The sequence below is a fragment of the Narcine bancroftii genome, chromosome 1 (genome assembly GCF_036971445.1).
Source record: "Narcine bancroftii isolate sNarBan1 chromosome 1, sNarBan1.hap1, whole genome shotgun sequence".
Lineage (NCBI taxonomy): Eukaryota > Metazoa > Chordata > Chondrichthyes > Torpediniformes > Narcinidae > Narcine > Narcine bancroftii.
The window spans coordinates 407,683,941-407,707,977 of NC_091469.1; the positions used below are offsets into that span (position 1 = coordinate 407,683,941).

Sequence of the window (24,037 nt, forward strand, 5' to 3'; positions counted from 1 at the left end):
TCAAGACAAGGTGTTCGAAGAAGAAGACTTGCGTGCCAGAAGGGCACTTGTGAACCCTAAAGTAGGCTTCGGAGGTGTGAACCAGTAGGTCATTGTGGAAATTCCTAGATAAAGGAAATGAAGGATGGTGGTAGCCCATTCGAACCCTGTGGCAGTCTTGACTGATATGGGGGGTGGAGGGAGTTTTTTCGTTTTGTGGTTTATATTTGGGAATTTTGGTGATTTTTGGGGCATTTCAGCCTGGACTGTAATAGCCTGAGTTTTTTTCACATACGCTGCATAATAGTCTTTTGTTGATATAGAATTGCCATTAAGGCTGGTGTTCAGGTGTTATGTTTATTGTTAGTTTGGTTAATAAATTTTGTGTTAAACTTAACTCATTAATTTGTGTGCCTCCCAATTGCTGCTGGGGAGTGTTACATAACCCTTTGTTTTTAACTTCTCCAGCATCATACACTGTAGTGGGGTTGCTACTGCTACAGCCAGGTTATAGCTCAAAGTTGTAGCTTCTGGGCTGTAGCTCAAAACTTGCAGAGGAAAGAAAACATGCACACTGGTAGAGTGTATTCAACACTGAGTTTATTCAGGGGCAGCTCTGCCTTTTATAGTGAGCTTGGCCACGTTACCACCAGGGTGTGGCTTGAGAAGGCCGTCCATCGATTGGTCAGTTCCAGCATCTGGGCCCCAATTGGGCCCCCCTGGGTTCCACCAGTGGCCTATGGACATAGATGTCTCAGCCAGAGCAAGTTCTTGCCATTTGCCACGCTCGATGACCTTTTCTGGTGTTGACCCCAGGCACGGGCAGCTACAACATAATCTTTTTTCAATCTAACCTGTCTAGTCATATAAAAATGTTATATGTTTTTTGAGAGCTCCTCTCATTCTTCTAAATTCCAATGAACATAATCGTCATTCGGATTAAAACACGAAACTCTGCAGTCATTGTGATTGAAGTAAAAACACAACGCTGAAAACACTTGGCAGGTCAAACACTACTTTATATAGCAAAGATAAAGACACCAACCAACATTTCAGACTTGACCCCCTTTATTAAGATATGAGCAAAATGGTGGGGGAGAGGGGCGAGGGTAGAGCACAGTCGCACAAGCAAGAGGTCACAGGTGGATAAGGGAGAGCGCACCAGCAACAGGAGGAGGGGGGAATGGAGATGGAAGGGGGGGGGGGGGGTGGTGGAGAATTGGAGGAAAGAGGGATAGAGAAGATAACCCTAGTCTATCCAGTCTTTTTTCATACATCAGTCCTGTCAACCCAGGAATCAGTCTGATGAACCTTCTCATTTGCAAGAATGTCTTCCCTCAAGTTAGGAGATGAAAACTGTACACAATACACAAAGTACAGACTTACTGATTCTCCCATACAATTGCAATCTGAAAGAAAAACAAAATCTGCTAGGAATACTCAATGGGCCCGTCTGTATTTCAGAGTGAGAAATAGAAATTATAATTTAGGACACTGAACTTTAAACAGATATAAAAACAGAGTTAAAGCAAGTGTTAAGATACAGTGAATGGATGGGGGTTGGAGAGAGCACAAAGGAAAGAGTGAAGTAGATTAGAAGTCAGTGAGATTAAATGAGTACAGTAATGGAAAAATGGTGTGAGATGAAAGAGGGCTGTGATGGGACATCGATTCATGAAAGTGAGTCTGTGTAACACACTGTCACTGTTTGCAGACAAGCTGTACATTTAAAAGAAATTGAATTCTTTGCTATGCTAAAATGTATGCCAGTTAAAGTGAGGAGCCTGCATAGACAAATATGTAAATTCAATAGCACAACAGATCACAGAGAATCCAACAATCCCATCAAATCCGAAGGTTCTCAGTTTACAATCTCCACCAGCAATAGTGACTGACGTATAGCATTTATTAGAGCACACAGGACGACTAAGGCCTCTCAAGTGCTGAAGTAAAGAATTTTTGTAATATGTGACTTACATCATTGTTCGCAGCTTAGAAGGTTCCAACAAACCTTAAATATATCTGTGACCTTGACAGGCAGTGAAGTCCAAAACTAATGTTACTATCCGGCTTTCTCCAATCCCTCTGTTTCACATATGTATTTGCCCTTACACATCCAATGGTTCCTTCCTCAGTCACCATGTCTGGCAATGAATTCTATCCTCAAAACAAATTTTGGGATAATCTTTATTTCTAATCTTTACCAATAACTTCAAATTAATAAACATATTTTTCACTAATTCTTCAATTAACGAAAATTATCTTCATCTACTTCCACCTTATAAACTTTCATATTTGTTAGTTTTATCTGCTCCAATAGGAATGTACCCAGTATTTCTAAACCTTCCTCTTTAACCATGGAATACTTCAGCACAGCAAAGTGCTCTTCAACCCTTTTAATCTGTGCTGAACTATTATTCTCCCTAGTCTCAGTGCCCTTCATACCCCTCCCATCCATGTACCTGTCCACATTTTTCTTAAGTTTAAAATTTAAGTCCACATGTATCACTTCAGCTGGCAGCTCATTCCACTTTTTATTTAACCATATAACTGTTTTTCAGCACGGAAACAGCCCATGTCGGCCCTTCGGGTCCGTATCGGTTCACTTGAACAACTCCACTAGTTCCCCCCTCCTGCTCTCCGCCCATAACCATCCAACCCCCTCACATCAATGTACACATCCAACCTTCTCTTAAATGACAGAAGGGACCCTGCCATAACTCTCTTCTGGAAGATCATTCCATTCTGCCACCACTCTCTGAGTGAAAAAGCATCCTATGACATTTCTCCTAAAGTTTTACCCCCTTACCCTTAACTTATACCCTCTTGTTCCAATCTCCCTTGCCCTCAGGGGAAAGAGTCTATTTACGTCTCATCTATTTCCTTCATAATTTTAAATACCTCTATCAAATCCCCTCTCAGCAGTCTACGTTCCAATGAATAAAGTCCCAGTCTTAATCTTTCTTCGAACTCTAGATACTGTAACCCAAGCAACGTCCTTGTAAATCTTCTCTACATCCTATCCATGTTATCTATATCCTTTCTATAATTTGAGAGCAGAACGGAACACAATACTCTAAACCTGGCCTCACCAACGTCTTAAACAGCTGCAGCATCATTTCCCAGCTCCTATACTCTATACTATGATTTATGAAGGCCAACATACAATATGCTTTCTTAACTACCCTATCTACATGGGAATCCACCTTCAATGAACTCTGCACCTTAACTCCAAAATCCCTCTGTTCCTCTGCTTACCTCAATGCCCTCCACTTAACTGCATATGTCCTATTTTGGTTATTTTTTTTTCCAAAATGCAGCACCTCGTACTTGTCTACATTAAATTCCATCTGCCATCTTTCAGCCCACTTTTCCAAACAAACCAAATCCTTCTGTAATCCAAGAAAACATTCCTCACTATCCATCACTCCCCCTATTTTCATATCATCTGCATATTTGCTTACTCAGTTAACCACACCCTCCTCTAAATCATTAATATAAATGATAAACAACAAGGCATCCAGCACCGATCCCTGAGGCACCCCGATTGTCATAGGCTTCCAACCTGACAGACAGTTGTCCACCATGACTCTCTGCTGTCTATCTTCCAGCCATCTCTGAACGCATCTCCTGGAGCCTAGAAGAATGAGGGGAGATTTGATAGAGTTATACAAAATTATGAGGGGGTATAGAGTAAATGAAAGAAGGCTTTCCAACATTCTTAGTTTCTCTGGCACTTTTGTGTATTGCAATGCAATCACTGCCTTTGAAGACTTTCCTGTTTAACCAGCCTATAGTTATCTGCCTTTTGTTTTCATCCCTTGTGCTGAAAGACCACCAGGTTTCGGACTGAATAAAGAACGTCCTTTACTGAGTTGATGGTCTTCCAGCAGTTCCGAACATCAGACTCAGAGTGGGTCCCCGGAAATGGTCAGTAAATCAAGGAGTCCTCTGTCATGCTGTCACTAAGAATGAACCATAAGAGTCCCCTGCATCCCTTGCCACACACTCCTTGCAAATCTGCATTTGCCAAAGAGGTGCACGACGGTCTGCACCCCACCGCAGCTGTCCCGAGGACAGCGTGCGTTGAGGGTGATGTTTAGGTCATACAGGAAGAATCTCACTGGGAGGGCTCCCTTTCACTGCCTGCCAGGCCAAGTCCTGGTACTTGTTAGTTAGCCCTGGCGATGAGGCCTGAACGGTCTGTTTCGGGAACCATCCCACTGGATCTATTGAGTCCTCCTCTCTCAGTTTCTGCAGGACATTCCATGCTGACCACTGCCTATTGGCCCTGTGGTTGAAGGTGTTGTCCTGGAAGAACCTTTCCATGAAGGGTAGGTAGTGCAGCACCATCCAGCTAGCTGGGATGTTGCGCGGCAGTAGGGCTATGCCTATTCTTCACAACACCTGGGACAAGTAGAACCTCAGCACAGCAGAAATGTCAAGGAGGGAAAGGAATGGACAGAACTGAGTTCAGAGGTGATTGGAATTCACAACTGACTTGTAACAGAAGGAGATGGACAATAATTTATGATCTGGTTGGTTGGCAGCTAATTGTATTGCATAGCATGACAAAGAAGAGGTAGGTACAGAATATCATAACAATTCCACAGCTGTTTCCTTTCCTCTCTTTCCTTAATGGTTCCATCACCTGTGTTGTTGATCATTTTTAAAATTTCTTCCTCTTAAGAAGTGAGTGATCTAAGGTTGGGTGGAGCAACACCTGCGGCTAATCTTTCCCTTGCATCATGGATCATCTTCAATTTTGGAAATAATGCCGACAGTGTAAATGCCTCCTGGTTGATGTGAGGTGCTGAACAATCCAGGTGTCAACAGACAGACTATAATGAGTCAATGAAGGGTGCAGGAAATACACAATTATTCATCACATGATGATTTTTGTGAAGTACAAACACGCGATGCTCTGAATAAAAAGCAATTCAGATTCAGGTTAAGCAGCTTCAGAAAAACTTTCAATCTATATGGTAACCTTGATTTTATTATGATATCTTGAATGTTTACTGTAATCATTATTGAGGCTATTTCTCTGCTTTGTGCTTGATTGTTGATTTTAGAACCCCCTTTCCCCATCCAGAGGGCTTTCCCCATTATCTGCCTTCGCATTATAAAAGTTAGATGATTTGCCCCAAGACATCCAATCTCTATACACTTTGTTACCAGCCCAGAGGACCCCAAAACCCAGCAGCAGTAGATATTCACCAAGGCAAATGATTACTTAAACAAAAGTTGCTTTCAATTATCTTTAAACATGAAAACAGAATCATACTTTAACTTATCACTATTGACTTAACTAACCTAACTTAACCCCTTTCTAATTCTAAGCACATGTGTATGTAATGTGTGTTTAAGTTCAGAGAAGTTATTTGATTCACAGTCCAATCTCACTTCTCATTCCTCCAAGTTCACTGATAGCAGGCAATTCTTATACTGTGCACAGAATTTAACATTTATAAAGTTCACCAGGCTTTGGTGCTTGAAAGGTAAATGGTTACTGCTCAGGAAGGTTCTTGTCAGTTTTCAGAGAGAGATTTGTTGTTTGCTGGACACCCACAACAGATTCCTTTTTAATCAGCTACTTCAGTATCTTGCTGGAAACATGTCCCTTCAGGGTTTTCCAGATGATAACCACCTCCTTTCAGGTCACCACAGAGTTCCTTTTTATTTCTCTTAATTGCAAGTGAAATATTAAACAGCCAGTCTTCTCCTCTTGCATGAACCACAAGAGGTTTGACCAGACTGAACTACGCAGCACAACCTGTCTTCCAAATGAGGTTTTCCACAAGCTTACCAGCTTGTCCTGTTCCAGTCCCAGCTGCTGCTCCTGCTGCTGACTGTAGAACTGCAAAACTGAATTCTCTGAATTCTCTCTCTCTCTCTCTCTCTCTCTCTCTCTCTCTCTCTCTCTCTCTCTCTCTCTGTCTCTCTCTTTCTCTTTGAGATAAAACCTGTTTTACACTCTCTGCTTAAAAAAAAAACTCTCGTAGAACAGCAAGTTCCACTCCAGACAGTCTGCGGCTCTGACAAGTTCTTTCAACCATTAGTGAAGACTCTTGGGCCCTCTCCAAAGCTTTTGCAAAGACTCTTGGCTCTAACATGTCTAGCATGAGCAGAACTCCAGTATTTTAAATAAGATCTGTTTTAAAGTGTTTGTATGTGACCTACACTAAAATACATGCCCAATTTATCTCCCAAAAACATATCTATATACAATACTAACATAACATAATCTGTCACAACTTCTATTCCCCATACTGAAGGCCTCAAAGCCCTTCATTTCTTCCTTGACAACTGACTCAACCAATCCCTTTCCACCACCACCCTCCTCTGGTTGGCACATCTTATCTTTGCCCTCAATATCTTCTAATTCAAGTCATCCCTGTGAAGGATTATATCATATTTTATGTTGTATATAGATATTTTTTTGAAGGAGATAGATTATGGGACTAGTGTATGTCACAAACAAACACAAACACTTCACAAAACAGATCTCATTTAAAATGTAAGAGCTTTGCTCAATCCAGACAGTCCAGGCTCCGGGTGCCTTCACAAAAACTTTGAAGAATGCCTATAGAAACTTCACAAGTAGGTATTAATTGGACATGCTATGGAGTAATGGATTATTGTTTTGAAAGCAACAGATGAACAGACTCAGAAGATTGGGTCCAGTGCCACAATCTGTCTGAATGAAGTTTGCTGTTCTAAGAAGGTCATGTGGTTTTGCAACCAAAGGAGAGAGGAGACCAAACAGGGGGGAGAGAGAGAGAGAGAGAGAGAGAGAGAGAGAGAGAGAGAGAGAGAGAGAGAGAGAGAGAGAGAGAGAGAGAGAGAGAGAGAGAGAGAAAGAGAGAGAGAGAGAGAGAGAGAGAGAGAGAGAGAGAGAGAGAGAGAGAGAGAGAACTGGCTTCTGCAGCGTCGTAAGACCAGTTGTGAGTTCTGAATTCAGCCTGTTGGAACAACCCATGTGGACTATACAAGAGGAAATGGCTGGCTAGAAGTTTCACCTGAAATAAGGGAAACAAAAAGGAACTCTGTGGTGATCTGCAGAAGAAGAGGTCATAGTACAAGTTTCTTCGACAAGACACTGAAGTGGCTGATCAGAGGGTATCAGTGTGTGTGTGTGTCCAACAGGCAATGAATCTCTCTCTGAAACCAATGAGAAACTTACTGAGAGGTAACCAATTACTTTTTAACACCAGAGCTTGGTGAAAATTCATAAATGTTAAATTCTGTGTGCAGTATAAGAATTGCCTGATACCGGTGAACTTGGAGGAGTGAGAAGTGAGATTGGACTGTGATTCAATTAATTTTTCTAAACTTATACACCTTACATACACGTGCGCTTAGAATCAGAAAGGGGTTGAGTTAGGTTAAGTTAGGTTAAGTTAATAGTAATAAGTTAAAGTTTGATCCTGTTTTTATGTTTAAAGAAAATTAAAAGTAACTTTTAATAGTAATTGAAAGCAACTTTTGTTTAAGTAATCATTTGCCTTGGTGAATATCTACTGCTGCTGGGTTTTGGGGTCCTCTGGGCTGGTAACAAAGTGTATAGAGGTTGGATGTCTTGGGGCAAATTATCTAACTTTTGTAATGCGAAGGCAGATAATGGGGAAAGCCCTCTGGATGGGGAAAGGGGGTTCTAAAATCAGCAATCAAGCACAAAGCAGAGAAATAGCCTCAATAATGATTACAGTAAACATTCAAGATATCATAATAAAATCAAGGTTACCATTTGTCTTGGTGAATTTCTTTTACTGCTGGGTTTTAGGGTCCTCTGGGCCCATAACATTGCACTTTCGCCAAATCAAAGGGACTGCCATGGGTACCCGCATGGGTCCCAGCTATGCCTGCCATTTGAGGGGAGTGGAACACGAAAGTCTGCAGATGCTGTCATTGTAGTAAAAACACAGAAATGTTGAAGGGACCCAGTAGGTCACCCAACATCTATCAGAGGTAAAGATATAGAACCACCGTTTCAGCCCTGAGGCCTTCTTCATACCTCCAGCAGTTCTGTGTTGTTAATGCCTGCCTTTTTGTTGGCTACATGGAGCAATCCATGCTACAAGCCTTCACAGGCAAAGCTCCTCAACTCTTCCTCCACTTCATTGACAACTACTATAATGGTGCCTCATGCACCCATGATGACCTCATCGACTTGATCCACATTTCTGCGAACTTCCACTCTGACCTCAAATTCACTTGTTCCATCTCAAGCAACATTCTCCCCTTTCTTAATCTCTCCATCTCCATCTCGGGAGAAAAACTCACGACAGATGTTTTCTAACCCACAAAGTCCAACAGCTACCTCAACTACGTCTTTTCACATTATGCCTGAATGCATTCAATTCCTTTATCACAATTCTCCTGTCTCCATTGCATCTTTTCCATGCCAGATCATCTGAGATATCCTCCTTCAAAAAATCTGGCTTCCTCTCTACAAACATCAATGGCCCTCACTCCCATATCTTCCATTCCCCGCATATCTGACCTGGCCCCCATACCCCCACATGCAATAAGGTTAGGATTCCCCTTGTCCTCACATACCACATTACCAGCCTCCATATCTAATATGTCATCCTCTGCTATTTCCGCTACCTACTACGTGATCCCACCAGCAGACACATCTTCCCTTCTCCTCCCCTCTCAACCTTGTGCAGGGACTACTCCTTCCATTACTCCCTCATCCACTCAACCCTTCCCACTAATTGCCCTCTTGGTAATTACCCCTCTTGCAACACATGACCTCACCTCCATTCGGGGCCCCAAGCAGCTTTCTAAGTGACGCAACACTTCACTTGTGAATCTGCAGGGGTCATCTACTGCATCTGGTGCTCCCGTTGTGGTCTCCTCTACATCAAAGAGACTGTATGCAGACTAGGAGATCGCTTCGTTGAGCTCCTCAGATCTATCCGCCACAATAGCGGGGATTTCCCAGTGACAACCCATTTCAATATTCTGGTCCACTCCCAAGCTGATATGACTATCCATGGTCTTATGCTCTGCCAGACTGAGACCATCCACAAAGTTGAGGAAGACCTCTTATTCCATCTGGGCACCCTCCAACTTCTCCATTTTCCGTTAGTCTCCCCAACCCCCATCTCTCCCCTTCCCCGTATCTCCTTTTCTCCAGCTCTGCAGTCACAGAGCCAACTCCTTCCCTGATCAATTCTCACCTTCCCTCCCCTGTCTTCAGATCGATGTCCAATGATCTCCTTTTATCTGTTGGCCTGTGATCCCACCCTTGCCCTTTCCTCCCTTCTCCCCCACTTTCTGTATTCAGATGCATTCCTGCATTTTACTCATACCTTTAAGAAGGGCTCAGGCCTGAAAAGTTGGTTATATATCTTCATCTCCTGTGGATACTGCGAAACTTGCTGAGTTCCTCCAGAAGTTTTGTGTTTTTACTGCAATCACAGTGTCAGCAGACTTTCGTGTTTCACATCATGAAGATGTTATTCAGCAAGCAAAGAAACTATAGGAATAAAGCATTGGGAACAATGCTCCTCCTGAGGGTCTGGCATTAAACTCTATAGATCTTCCAATTCTATTCCCTATCCTTCTCTCATATCAAGTGGTGTGAAGCTTCTGATTATTTGAAACAACAGTCATCGAGCACTACATAACTTATGAAATGAGGCTGATTTTGTAAAACTGGCAAGAGCCACTGAAGGGTCGGCTGCACAGGCTGGGGTTCCAACATGTTACATAGACAAAGTGTCATAAAGTGGACTGGATTGATGGAATCATGTCAAAAATAAGGTCCTTGTATTGAGGAAAAGAGTCCAATCTGTCAGCAGTAAAATGTAATATTTTCCTTCTGGCCATTTTTTTTTACAATTACACTGCAAGGACACAGGCAATTTTACACACAACTTTGATTTTCATCCATATTAACTCTGTTTCCAAATGGATTAAACAATAAGAATGGTTTAAAGACAGACAGATAGAGCATAGAAAAGGACCCTTCAGTCTAATTCAGCCATCCCGTCCTTCTAGAAATTGGCAATGAGGGAAGTTGCTGGGGAGGTGAGAGGTGGAGATGGAAGGAGATATGAAGCATAAATGACCAAAATTTCAAAACGATTTGAGCTGGGTAAAAGTTGCAGAATACAAAGAACATTCGAACAGATCAAAAAATACAGATAAAGGATTTCAGAGGGAGGGACTGAGCAAGGTAGAAGATGGATAATATCGTAGCAATTGAAGTAAAAAGACCTTACTGATGTTTGAAAGCAAGCAACAGATCTGCCTAAGAATATGGGTAGATACGAGATGGTGTTAGTTCCAAGGGGCTGGAGTTTAATGGCAACAAATAAGAGTGATGGCTTTGTCTTCTCAGTGTTCAGTTGAAAGCAGTTGTGGTTCTTAAGTGAAGGGGAAAAACCTCGACAAAAAAGTGACCTTTGGTTCAATAACAATGATTGACACATTGGTGGCAATTATTACCCATGGTTATTCAACTTATTTCAATTGTTACACTAATATTCAGAATACCACTGAAGGTTGCTTTCATCTTTCTCTATTCTCTACACAGGCCCTTATCCTTATTAAATATGACTTTAATGTACTTACCTGTTATGAGATCTGTAACTTTGATAACAACCAACAAAAGAAATAATCCCTCCAAAATTCTGAGATAATCTCTATACATCGTTGAATTTTTTTGAAACCTGATACTTTTATGAATAATCCCCAAGGATTTTGAGATTCATTGCTAATGGGTTAATTGGATTATATTTACAATTTATACAATGTAAATAGTTAATGTGCTAATGGAACAATGGAACAATAGCCCGATATATTACAATTTCTTCTTTTCAGCACCTCAAATACAGGCTATCAATGAGATTAAAACCTTGGAACTAAAAGGGGTTGATGATTATTCTGGAGAACAGAAGTCGAAATATAGTGGACAGTGAAGAGATGAACAGGGAAAATGGGCCAAGGAATAAAAAAATTAAACTTAACATGGACAAGTGTGGAATGTTGCATTTTGGATAGGTTAAAGTAGGGCTAGATTTATACGGTAAGTTATAGGGTTCTGGGGATTGTTGAAGAATCAAGGTATCCAGCACCTATACCGGATAAGTATATTTGCCAGTTGCTTGAGATTGCATGTTTGCCAGTGAAGTATATTTCCCAGTTGCTTGAGATTGCATGTTTGCCAGTGAAGTATATTTCCCAGTTGCTTGAGATTGTGTGTTGCGTGAGTGGCGAACTGACCGTATTTATTTTCTGCTAATTTCTTGCCTGTTGCTTGAGGCTGCTTGTTGCTTGAATTCCAGATAACAGGGATTTTACTGTATATAGTTCTATGAAAGTGATAAAACAGGCAGACAGTATGGTAAAGAAGGCATTAGACATACCCTCATCAGACAGTGCACTGAGTACAGGAGAAGGGTCATAATGTTCCAATTATACAAGATGTAGTTGAAATCACATGAAGTACTGTATGCAGTTGTAGTCACCCAACTATAGGAAAGATATAATTAATCAGGAAAGAGAGTAGAAAAGAATGTGACCAGTACTGGTAGGCATCAATTATAAGGAGAGGCTGGATGGACTGTGACTTTTCTCCCTTAAGGCGTAGGAGACGGAGGGGGTACCTTATTGAAGTATTTTTTTTAATCATGATGGGCATAGGTAAAGTAAATAGTTATAACACACAGTAAATGCTGGAGGAACTCAGCCAGTCTCTCAGTGACCATTGGAGGTAAAGATATATTGCCAATGTTTCGGTCCTGAGACCTTCTTCAATGTATAAGCAAAAAGTAGACAGGTGTCTGAATAAAGACTGGGAGAGAAAGAGGGCTGAATTTCAGGGGGAGGATTCCAGAACCACAAATATAACACACAGTCAATTTCCCATCCCATTCCCTTGTTGACATATCTGTCCATGGTCTCATGCATTGCCAGACTAAGACCACCCGCAAATTGGAGGGACAACACCTCTTCATCCTTCTGGGCACTCTCCAACCAGATGGCATTAGCATTGACTTCACTGGTTTCTGTTAACCCCCCCCTTCACCCCAATCTTTGTCCTGTCTCCTTTCCTCTAGTCCTCTCTCTCTTCCCTTTTCTCTCCATCTCCTTTCACAAAGCCAAAATCAATTCTCACCTTTTCACTTATCATATCAAATTACCACTTTTTGTTGGTAGGTTTTGACTCCTCTACCTTCCATTCTTCCCCTTTTCCCTCTCAGTCTTTATTCAGATGCCTGCTTGCTTTTCGCTTATAAATGGAAGAAAGGCTCAGGCCTGAAAATTCAGTTACCTCCAATGGACACTGCAAGACCGGCTGAGTTTCTTCATCATTTCTGTGTGTTTTACTACAATCACAGCATCTGCAGACTTCTATGTGTTACCACAAGGTAAATAGTCCTAGTCATTTTGCCCAGGATAAGGGGAGCTCAAAATAAAGAGTATGTGGTGGTGCTCATCACTGTAAGGGAACTGGCCCCATTTGGACCGCCGCAATGGCGGGGCAGCTGCAGAAAATGGAGCTGTCAGGGCTTACTCACTGCTTCATGGCTTAGGCCGCTGCTCACACACCGGGCCATGTGATGACGTCACTGCTGCGCGGGGCACAACTCCCATTGGCCTTAAAGGGACACACATGAAATTCAAGTAAACAGTTCTACTGGAAACCCCACTGAGTCTAGTGGTGTCTTCTGTGTATAGCAGCTGCTACATTGGTGACCACGACGAGCCTAGACAATATCTGGTCTCCAAACAGGGACACTTCGGCAATCAGTGCCATCTCAGTAAAGCTCCTGGACTCACCGGCCCCACACATGGTTCGGGCAGGCAGAGGCTCAGTTTTGGCTCCGGCAGATCACCTTGGACTCAACCATGTTCTATCATGTGGTGAGTGTCCTCAATGAAGAGATGGTGGCCAGAGTGGATGACCTGATCCACGATCCTCCTGAGGAGGGCAAGTACATCAACTCAAAACCTTCCTTCTCAGCACCTTCGGGCTCTCCTGTAGGCAGCGCATGGCCAGGCTGATGCACCTCAATGGCCTGGGGGACAGAGCCCCATCCACGTTGATGGATGAGATGCTCACACTGGCAGAGGGTCACAAGCCTTGCTTGATGTTTGAGCAAACCTTCCTCGAACAAATGCCAGAGGATATCCAGCTCTTGCTAGCAGACGAGAATTTCTCAGACCCCAGGAAAGTTGCAACCTGCACCGACGTGCTGTGGCAGACAAAGAGGGAGAACAAGGCCACTATGAACCAGGTCACCCGCCCTACACCTAGATGACCGCAGCCTGTCCCCAGACAGAAGATCGAGGAGCACCAGGCAACCTGGTGTTTCTATCGCTAGCGCTGGGGAGCACAAGCTCACAAATGTCGCCAACCCTACTCGTACCAGGAAAACGACCGGGTCAGCTGTCGCTGACAGCTGCAATGGCTGGCTACACGAACAGCCTCCTCCACATGGTGGACAAAACCAACAGTTGGCGTTTCCTAGTGGACACCGGAGCAGAGTTGAGCGTGCTGCCCCCAACCGCCCTTGAGTCCTGCATGAGAGCGAACAGCACAGATATTAAGACCTTCAGCACACGGACTGTTCAGGTACACCTTGGGCAGGAGAAATACCGTTTGAAGTTCCTACTGGCCACCATGAGAAATGCATTGTTAGGGGCCAACTTCCTTTGGGTGCACTGCCTGCTGGTCGACTTGAAGGGCAAGAGGCTTGTGCATGCCCATACCTTCCAGACCCTCCGTCTCGAGCTGACCAATGTGCACAGGCCAGGGATAGCAACCGTCTGCATGTCCAAGGATGAGTACTCCCATATCCTCAATGAGTTCCCCGCCATGTCATGGCCATAGTTCACCGCCTCCATGCCGCAACATGGCATCCGCCACCACATTGCCACACAGGGCACTCTGCTCCATGCCAAGGCCAGACAACTGCCACCCAAGAAGCTGCAGTTGGTACAAGAGGAGTTCTCCCGCCTCCAAGAGCTTGGCATCGTCCACAGGTCAGACAGCCCCCGGGCTATGGGGGTTGGCGCCCGTGTTGGGACTACATCTGATCATTACCCCATCCCCCACATCCAAGACTTCACGGCCAACTTGGGCGGTGCCAAGGTGTTCTCCAAGGTTGACTTAGTCAGGAGCTACCACCAGATCCCCGTACACCCCGATGAGATTGGCAACACTGCCATCATCGCACCGTTCGGCCTGTTTGAATTCCTTTGGATGCCTTTTGGCCTGAAGAATGCAGCCCAAAACTTCCAACGGCTCACGGACATGGTGGGCAGAGTTTTGGACTTTGTGTTCATCTATCTTGATGACATCCTCATTGTCAGTCGAGATTACAATGAGCACAAGACCCACCTCTGCACACTGTTCACCCACCTGGCGGAATTTGGCTTCACCGTCAACGTGGCCAAATGCCAGTTCGGAAAAGAGTCGCTACAGTTTTTTGGCCATACTATCACCGCAGATGAGGCAGCACCGTCACAGGAAAGATTAGGGCCATACAGCAGTTCCCCAGTCTGGACACCCTCAAGGGCCTGCAGGAGTTCACCAGGATGGTCAACTTCTACCACCGCTTCATCCCGGGTGCCGCAATTTTAATGCGCTCGCTGTTTGCCCTGATCGATTCTAAACAGAAGACACTCGAGTGGTTGAGAGATGCTGAGACAGCTTTCAATCAGACTAAGGCCACCCTCGCAAGCACCACCCTGCTGGCCCACCCCCGACCTGAGATTCATACAGCACTCTCTGTGGATGCATCCGCCACGGCCGTCGGAGGCGCCCCAAAGCAAGAGGTCAATGGACAGTGGCGCCCCCTGGCATTCTTCAGCCGGCACCTCTGACCACCTGAGTTGAAGTACAGCACGTTCGACCGAGAACTCCTGGCCTTGTACTTTGCGATCAGGCACTTTCACTACTTCCTGGAGGGCAGACCGTTCACTGCTTTCACAGACCACAAACTACTCGCTCAGACCCTCACCATGGCTAAAGACCCCTGGTCAGTACGCCACCAACACCTTTCTTATTATCTTGGAGTTCACTACTGACATCCATCACCAGGCGGGTAAGGACAATATCGTTGCCGACACGCTTTCCAGACCGGCCATCCACAACTTGTCGCCTAGCCTGAACTATGCCAAATTAGCTCAGGCCCTGAGGGATGACAAGGAGGCGCACGTCTTCTGAACTGCCATCACCAGCCTGCGCCTAGAGGAGCTACAGCTGCCTGGCAGCAATGACATGGTCCTGTGTGACGTCTCCACAGGCTCGCCATGACCAGTACTGCCCCCGCAGTGGAGGCAGGAGACATTCCGGGAAAACCATGACCTGGCCTCTCCCTTGGTCAAGACAACGGTGCGCATGGTGGCAGAACATTTTAACTGGCACGGATTGAAAAAACAAGTGGCCCATTTGGCGAGGAACTGCACACATGGCAAAGCATCCAAAGTTCAGCGCCATGTCAGAGCCCCAATACAGCGGTTCGACCATATCCACATCAACATAATGTGTCCAAGGACACCCGCTATCTCCTGACCGTGGTCGACTGGACAACCCGTTTGCCAGAAGCCATCCCCCTCAGCGATACTTCCGCTGAGTCCTGGGCCAGAGCCCTGCTCGTGAACTGGGTTGTACATTTCAGCATCCCAGTCCACATTACTAGCGACAAGGGCGCCCAGTTCACCTCCACCCTTTGGGCGCATCTGGCGAACCGCTTAGGGATTCAACTCTACCACACAATGGCCTATCTTCCCCAAGTGAATGGACTCATAGAACTTTCCACCAACACCTCAAGGCAGCTCTCATGGTGCGGCTGAGAGGACCCAACTGGGCAGATGAGCTGCCATGGGTCCTGCTTGGCTTACGAACGGCTCCAAAGGAAGACCTCCAAGTATCAACCGCAGAGCTCGTCTACAGTACACCGCTGTCGCTGCCAGGGGAGTTTCTCAGAGCAGACACCGGGCTGGAAGGTGAGACCCCCGACACTTCTCTCAGACCTCCACAGCAAGCTCGCCTCGTTAACACCCCCTCCACCAACCCACTATGGCAAGCATCTGGCGAATGTCCCCAAAGAGCTGGACTCAGCGGAGATAGTTTTCATCCGGCGAGGCCCGCACCTGGCCCCCCTGCAACGGCCATATGAGGCTCCTTACAAGGTTCCAGCGATCGGGCAAAGCCTTTACTCTGGACATTGGGGTCAGGGAGGAACTTTACACTGTCGACTGATTACAGCCGGCGCACGTGGACTTGAGCCAGCCCGTGATAAGGGCACAGCCCAAATGGAGGGGCCGATCGCCCAAGCAGCAGAATGCATAAGCTGGTTCTGGGGGTTGGGGGGTTGTGTGGCAGCACACATTGCTGTAAGTGATCCGGCCCTGTTTGTACCACTGTGCTGGCGGGACAGCTGCAGAAGATGGCACCATCAGGGCTTACTCACTGCCTCGTGGCTTAGGCCTCTGTCGCGCCCCAGGCCATGTGATAACATCACCGCTACATGGGGCGGAGCTCCCATTGGCCTTAAAGGGGCACAAGTGAAATTCAAATAAACAGTTCAACTGGAAACTCCACCAGGTTTAGTGGTGTTTTCTGTGTGTAGCAGCTGCTACAGGTGTATGTTTAAGTGTAAAAAAAATTTAAAAGGGACCTGAGAGAAACTTTTTATTTACACAGAAGGTGGTGGATATATGGCACAAACAGCTAAAGGTGATGGCAGAGATGGGTACAGGTGTAATGTTTAAAAGGCATTTAGATTAGATACAAAAGGAACATGGGCTGAACACAGGCAAATGGGATTAGCTTGGGTAGGCAGATGGGTTAGCATGGACAAGTTGAGCTGTAGAGCCTATTTCCATGCTGTAAAACTCTGACTCGAAGACCCAATGAAAACAGAAAATGATGGTAAAGCACAACAAGGAAGAAAACTACATTGCCTTGGAGAGACCACCAATTAGGTTCATCTAAATGAGACCTGGGTTAAATCAGATAAATTATCAGCACTGGTCACATTGAGCTAGTTTGTATGCCCTTAAATTTAGAATAATTCCAAAGGCTTAAATTGATTAAGAAGTTTATAGTGTACATACAATGTAGCAAGTTCCTTTGGTAAATTAATTCAGAACAAAAAAAAAATGCAATCTTATATTTAGAGCTAAAATGCTAAGAAGTCTGTTTTCCCAGAAAGATGGGATTTCCAGATTGCTCTTCTTCACAAGAGAGACATTGATATAGTTGTAAGAGAATATACTGAAAAAAATGCTTCTGTTGATCTGAGAATCCAGAACCAGGCTCTTAAAACGAGGAGTAAAAAAAAATTCATTCAATGGATTTTGTAATTCTGGATCTTTCTTTCTCAGCAGATTGGAATTGACGGATTTCCACAGAACAAAGGTGAATAATGAAACTGAGGTTCAGAGGAACCTTCACCTAATGACATAAAGGATGGCTTGATAGCCTGAAAAGCATCCTCCTGCTTTTATATTAGCTGCATCAAAAAGAATAAATAAATAATTCTGGAAAGGCCTTTCAATGTCATAATGCTTTTGTCATAACATGAGGATACAAGGATACCAAGTTTCCTGCAAATCAAAATATGCACATTTACATAGGATTGAGTCAGTTATTGAGCATATAAATACTACACATCATACATAGCAGCAGCAGTATCCATCTTGCAGTTTATGTTAACTGCACCATTAATAGATTCATGTCAGATATATCACTAATGTGTCACTTTCTTGTATCCAATCCCATTTCCCTTTATTCCCTCAATATCAAAAATGTATCAATATCTTATTTGAATAGTCAGAAACTCAACTCCATAACTCTTTTGAGTGGACAATTCAAAACATACTCTGATACTTTGCACCTGGCAAAGAAATTTCTTTTTGTCACACACTTAAGAAGCCAACCTCTCATTTTAAGGCTATGACCCCAGGTTCCATAGTTGGCAGATTGGAGAAAGCCCATCCTTACAGGTGCCCTGAGAAGGTCAGTAAGAATTTAGTATGTTCCAACCGGATCACATCTTATTCTTCTGAACTCAAGCAACTGTATATCCAGTCTAGTTAATATCATATTATCAGACAACCATCATGCACCCAATCCTCCCCCATCCCCTCCCTCTGTTCCCAGAAAACAATCTGATGGACCTTTGTTGCATTCCTTCTATTGCAAATTTATTCTTCCTGACATAGGGAGACCAGACCCCTGTACAATATTCCTGATGCAGTCTTGCCAAGACCCTGCATAACTGTAGTAAGATATCCAAATTATTAACAAATATTTCAGGTGTACAATAAAAGGCCATGCATATTTATTGAACTCTATAGAAAGATGTCAACATGAAATAATACATATTTAAAGGAACATATAAAGTGTTGTTTCCACCAACAGTAATATCAGCAACTGCAACAAGGCAAAAGATTATTAAGTGAAGTATGCTCTTTAATGAGAATGCTTCATCAGCTGCAGTAAAAGTGCAGACCAGTGTTATTAAGTTATCCTTTTTTTTCCAAATGTTGGCCAACACAGTGAACATTTACCACATTTTCCGTATTTAATTCACATATTATCAGCCTTTGTGCCTTCTTTCTGCTTTAATTGTTTTGTACCTTTCTCACATCTATCAGAATTCACAGAAAAATTGTAGGCTGTGGTTAAGTTACAGAAATTCTTTACAAGTCTGGAATGCGCTGCATTCTCTAACCTAAATAGATTATACCTTTTTCTGTCCAAATTCTGTCACTATGTTAGTAATAGTTAAGCGCACTGCTAAAACCTTTGGAAGGTGTCTGTTAATCCCACATCAGCCACCTACTTTTCAAGGTTATATAAAGCAATAATGAAGTTTAATTGGTGTGTACAGTTTACCAGGCACTCCTTTCAATTCTAGTGATACAATTTCATGCTAAAGGCTCATTTGCACACCACAGCTGTATATTTACCTTTGTTACGAATCTGCAGCTGACAAGCAGCAAAATTACTACCATGGAGTTATTTACCTTGATCTACAGAGTTTTAACTCCCACTCCTTCGATGCAGACTCCAAACAAACTGAGAATGAGAGGCTGAGCAGCAGGCCAAGTTGAACAGCTGGATGCAAATCTTCTGACATGCTAGTGCCAGTTGGACACACATGGTGCATTCATTGGATAATTTATCACCTCAGCCGGACTTCCAGCCTGCCCCAAAAGACCACTGGCCCTCCGTCACATACTATCTTGGCTTCAGGAAGCCAGCACAAAAGCAGTTAATCAATCCATCCAACACAATCCTTCTAAGTTTATTTTAAATTGAATTATTCAAAAAAGGGAGAAAATGCAAAATAAATTGGTGGAGGAATTTTGTTTGAAGACCACAATGGGACTTCACACTGGTAATTGTATCCTGACTTTAAAACAGAAAATCAAAGCTTGTTTTGGAACATGGAATCAGGGTAGTGGACATTTAAAACACAACCATCAGTAACACATTATGATCAGATCATCCAAATCCCAAACAAACACAGCCAGAGAGTGTAAATAGCACTGGAGTCTGATTACACATTATTTATTTTACCAACAATATTTCACTTTCTCATGATATTGAAATTATACAGGAAATTTTTTTTTTATATAACTGTTTCATTTAATTATTTGTACTTCTGTTTGCAAATAATCAGAAAATATCAGGCAAATTTAGACAGTATGTAAATACTGAAACAGTGGAATATTTATAATCCACACTGCAGTGCAACACCTTTGCAAATAAAGGTGTGGCCATGTCCAATAGGATATTAATTTCAGCCTTTTATTATATACAATTACCAGCCCTGGTGTAAGAATAGGGAAGGCTAAGGATACTCAGACATTTGTGGGGTGCGGGGTTTGTGTTTTGGGTTGATGCTTTCTCATAGGGTGCTTCTCCCTTCATATATGCTTCCTGGCCAGCTGGGTATTTCCAGTTTGATGAGGGGGTCCCAACCAGAAGTGCTGACAATGCTTTTACTCCCAGTGATGCTACTTGACACACTTGATTTCATCCGGCAGATTATTTTTGCTCCATATTCCAACATCTGCAATCTCTTGGGTTTTTTCTTTCCTGATTTGCTATGGAGGAAGAATCTTTTTCTGCACAGCCAGCTTGAAAACATCCTTGAACTGATGCTTAACACCAAACAGGGTCAGGTTTTTGTGGTAAATACACAAAAGCACTGAAGAAACTCAGCAGATCACATAGCGTTCATAGGAGGCAAAAATATATAATCAACGTTTAGTGCCTTTGTCCAGATATGAGCAAAGGGCAGGCAGCCAGGCACCTGAATAAAAAAGGAGGGGGGAGGAAGAAAAGTACAGGGGGATGAGCACAGTCCAGCAGCCAAGAAGCCATTGGTGGAATGGATAGGATGGAAGGAAAGAAAATCTGAGAATTTAGCAGGGGATGGGGGTAGCTCTGTGAATGAAGAGGCGGAAGAAAGGAGTCAGAGTGATAAGGAAACAGAAAGAGAAAAGGCTGGAGGAAAAGGGTCATAGGGATATAGAAAGGGAGAGATGGGGTGGGGGCATGATGGAAACCAGAGAAATTGATGTTAATACCCTCTGGTTGAAGCATGCCCAGGTGGAATATGAGGTATTATTCCTTCAACTTGTGGCTGGTCTCCGTTAGGCAGGGCACAAGACCATGTACAATGCATTGGAATGGGTGGGGAATTGAAATGGGTTTCCACTGGGGGGGGGTACCTACCTTTACCATTTAGAGAATGTTTTAGTTGACTAAAGCTTTGTCAAAGGGCTGAATTTTAGGGAAAAGTTTAAAAATAGGAGTGTAAGGTGAAAGGGGCTGTATTGTAATTTCATATTTAATAAGTTATGTAATGTTGGTTTCATTTACACATTTTTTTTACTTTTCTGACTGGTGAAACCTTGTGCCTATCCTGTGGGAAGAAAAGAATGATGTTGAATTTACACGTTAGCTTTTGTGCTCCCAGGACATCCTGTAAAAGATTTCACAGGCAATAAATTACTTGTTGAAGTCTGGGCACTAAAATATGTAGGCAAACAGAGTCAACAATCTGCATGTTGCAAGATTTGACAAACAGCAGTGAAATAATAATTTCCCTTTCCCTTTCTGGTGTTGTTTGTTGAGGAAAGTATTGACCAGAATACCAGATAATTGAAGAGTCTCCTCCTCTTCTACAAATAGTGCTGTGGAATCTTCAATGTCCAGGAATGCAGCCAATTGGAGCCTCAGTTTAACGATGTAGCAAGAGCTGTAACTCAACACTATTACCCAAAATAATTGCTACAATGTAAATCTGCCTGTAACTTCTGGTGACTACACAGATGCAGTTACATGCTGAAATTCAAAAGATCATGGTCCTCCTGGTGCTTTTTTTGTTGTAGTCCATGCCTGAGAACTTGTTATTGAAATGACTGGAACAGCAATAAATTTGGGATACTTGCCAACCAACCACATTTACCTTTCCTATTTTACACAAACTAGTTTTGACTCTATGAGGTCAAAATAAAAGAGTTCCCAAAAATGTGCACAGGATCACAGTTTGAATTCACTTGCACCCAACTTGTCCTGATGCAGAAGGTGCACTAAATTCAGGCACCATGCAGTATAAATGGAGGAGACCATGAATGGTGACTCCAGATGCATAGATCCCCAACTCTCTGGTAATGTTAATTGCCTTGGTCATGGACTTTGCATCTTAGCGGGGATCCTATTGACTAACAGCAGTCAAAAATAACCTGCCATGATTAAAATGGTCAATTATGGTTACAATGCTAGGTATTGTGGAATTTTCCTGATTGTATTCAATAATGCCAGCATTGGGAGGAAGAGTGAGTCAACTCTCTGTGGCTGCACTGGACACATTGGACCAGGTGCTGGCTAAGGAGAAGATAGCCTATTCCTCCAAAGTACCTAAAATCCTTCCAAACACCAACAAGGAAGGCAGTAAGAGGAGATAGCCTTCTCTGACAATGCCCTGAGGGTCCACTTAAACAGCTCAATGGCTTTACACTCATGGTCAAGATATCACCAAATCTGCAGGTTTCTTTACTGACTTGACTCCTTCTTCAATACAAGAAAGAAAATTTTAGTAAATTCACCAAGCAGGCCAACTCATCTCAAATTGAAAACATTCTGTTGGCTTTTGAGCCACTTAACTACATAAATTTCAAGGTGATAGCATAATGGTTGGAAATTTGAATCTGAGGAGTTCAGCATTTTGCAAAAATCCAAAGCACCAACAGAGCTTTCATTTAAAATGTTACAGAACTGCTCAGCTATTCCTTTGAGGTCAGAAGAGTTTTTCATTATTTGGACAAAACAGTTTCCCTCCAGGCAGTTTTCTGTCAATACAGAACCCATTTCAAAAGCCAAGGCTGGAACTATCTATCACTTTTGATCTGTTAATTATGGAGCAGAAACTCCCTTCAGCTTGTTCCGATAAATAAAAGGCAGAAATTGAGGTAATCATGTGGAGTTCCAGTAGCCTTCAATGGAGATGTGTTTGAATTTTGAGACAGGTGGGGTTGAATGAAATGATGACAGAGGCATAGAGTAATAGAGTTATACAGCACGGAAAAAGGCCCTTCATCCCATCATATCTATGCTGACCTATACCAATCAAGCTTGCCTCTATTAATTTCACATTCCCAATGCCCTGCTCATTCAAGTACCTGTCCCAATGCCATAAACCTTTAGTTATTCTTCCTGTCTCCAACACCTCCTCTGGCAGTTCATTTATTATGGTTGACATATCAAGTTTAGACTTTGTATTAGGCCTGAGAGTGTAAAGGGAAGATACACATCAAGAGGAAGATTTTAAAGATTTTAAAAGGGACAGACAGAGTAAATGTGGATAGGCTTTTTCAATTAAGAAAGGGGGAGATTCAAACTAGAGGACATGGTTTAAGATTGAAGGGGGAAAATTATAAGGGGAACATGAGGGGAAATTTCTTTACGCAGAGGGTGGTGGGGATGTGGACTGAGCTTTCGGCAGACGTGGTCGAGGCGGGATCATTGGTTACATTTAAGGAAAGACTGGATCGTTACATGGATAGGAGGGGACTAGAGGGGTATGGACCGGGTGCTGGTCAGTGGGACTAGGAGGGTGGGGATTTGCTACGGCATGGACTAGTAGGGCCAAACTGGCCTGTTCTGTGCTGTAAGTGGTTATATGGTTATATGGTTATATGGTTATATAGGAAGGAGTGAAACAGGAGCAAGTAGTTAATAGGTAGAGTGAGATCTGTTCTTTTTCATCTGTTTGGAGACTGATCCTTCCAGGTGATGCAGCAATTCATATGCACTTTTCCTATTTACTATATGTATTCAGTGCGCAGAAGGTGCCTCTTCTACACCGAAGAAACCTAACATGAATTGGGTGACCACATTGTGGATCATCTCTGTTAAGTCTGCATGGGTGACCCTGCTGTTCTAGTTGCTTCTTACAATAACTCTGCATCCAATCTGACTCTTTTGGACTCCAACATCATTCCAAAGTAAACTCAAGGAACAACTCTTCATCTTTTCAGGATACATTGAACCCCTCAGGACTTCAAACTGAAGTTAAGAAAGCATCAGATCTAGAAGGTTAATTGGGAACATGGGTGTATTTGGTGACACAGCTTGTTATGCCATGCTGTATCTCTAAATTAAAACATTTAGATGATCCATCATTCTGTCTGATCATGATTATTTTGTTCCACAATGCCATGTACTCTGATCAGTGCCATTGATAACTTCACATGGTTTTCTTTTATTCCCATACTTTTAAACCTTTTTTTGAAATTCTTGGTAATGATTCTTATACCACGATTTCCATATTTGGTTGAAATATTCCGACCTTGCCATTGTTCTCTTGAGAAGCAACTGTTATGCGTAACTTTTTCTAACCTGTTGCTCTCATAGTATATTTGAGACAACATTGGAACATTGCCGGATCTCTTTGTCTTTAAAGAACCAACATTTCAGGAAATGATTCATGAGGATGAAAACATCACTACATTATTCATCAATCGATAGTGTTGAGTAATGTTCTGATTTTAAAGCTGAATCATC

The 24,037-nt window shown here is 43.1% G+C and overlaps 1 protein-coding gene across 8 annotated transcripts in view; it reads left to right on the plus strand.

Moving 5' to 3' along the window:
• Positions 1 to 24,037, plus strand: part of LOC138751514 (uncharacterized) — a 95,990-nt gene that overhangs the window by 2,506 nt on the left and 69,447 nt on the right. For 2 of the 8 annotated variants that reach the window (XR_011350011.1, XR_011350016.1), the window contains exons 2-3: positions 10,819 to 11,023; positions 17,341 to 17,371. The exons of 3 other annotated variants lie outside the window; for them this stretch is intronic. The gene's annotated coding sequence lies outside the window, so the exon portion shown is untranslated. Of the gene's footprint in view, positions 1 to 10,818; positions 11,024 to 17,337; positions 17,372 to 24,037 lie in introns of all 8 variants that reach the window. 3 more of the 8 variants (XR_011350013.1, XR_011350017.1, XR_011350012.1) reach the window with 2 other exon arrangements.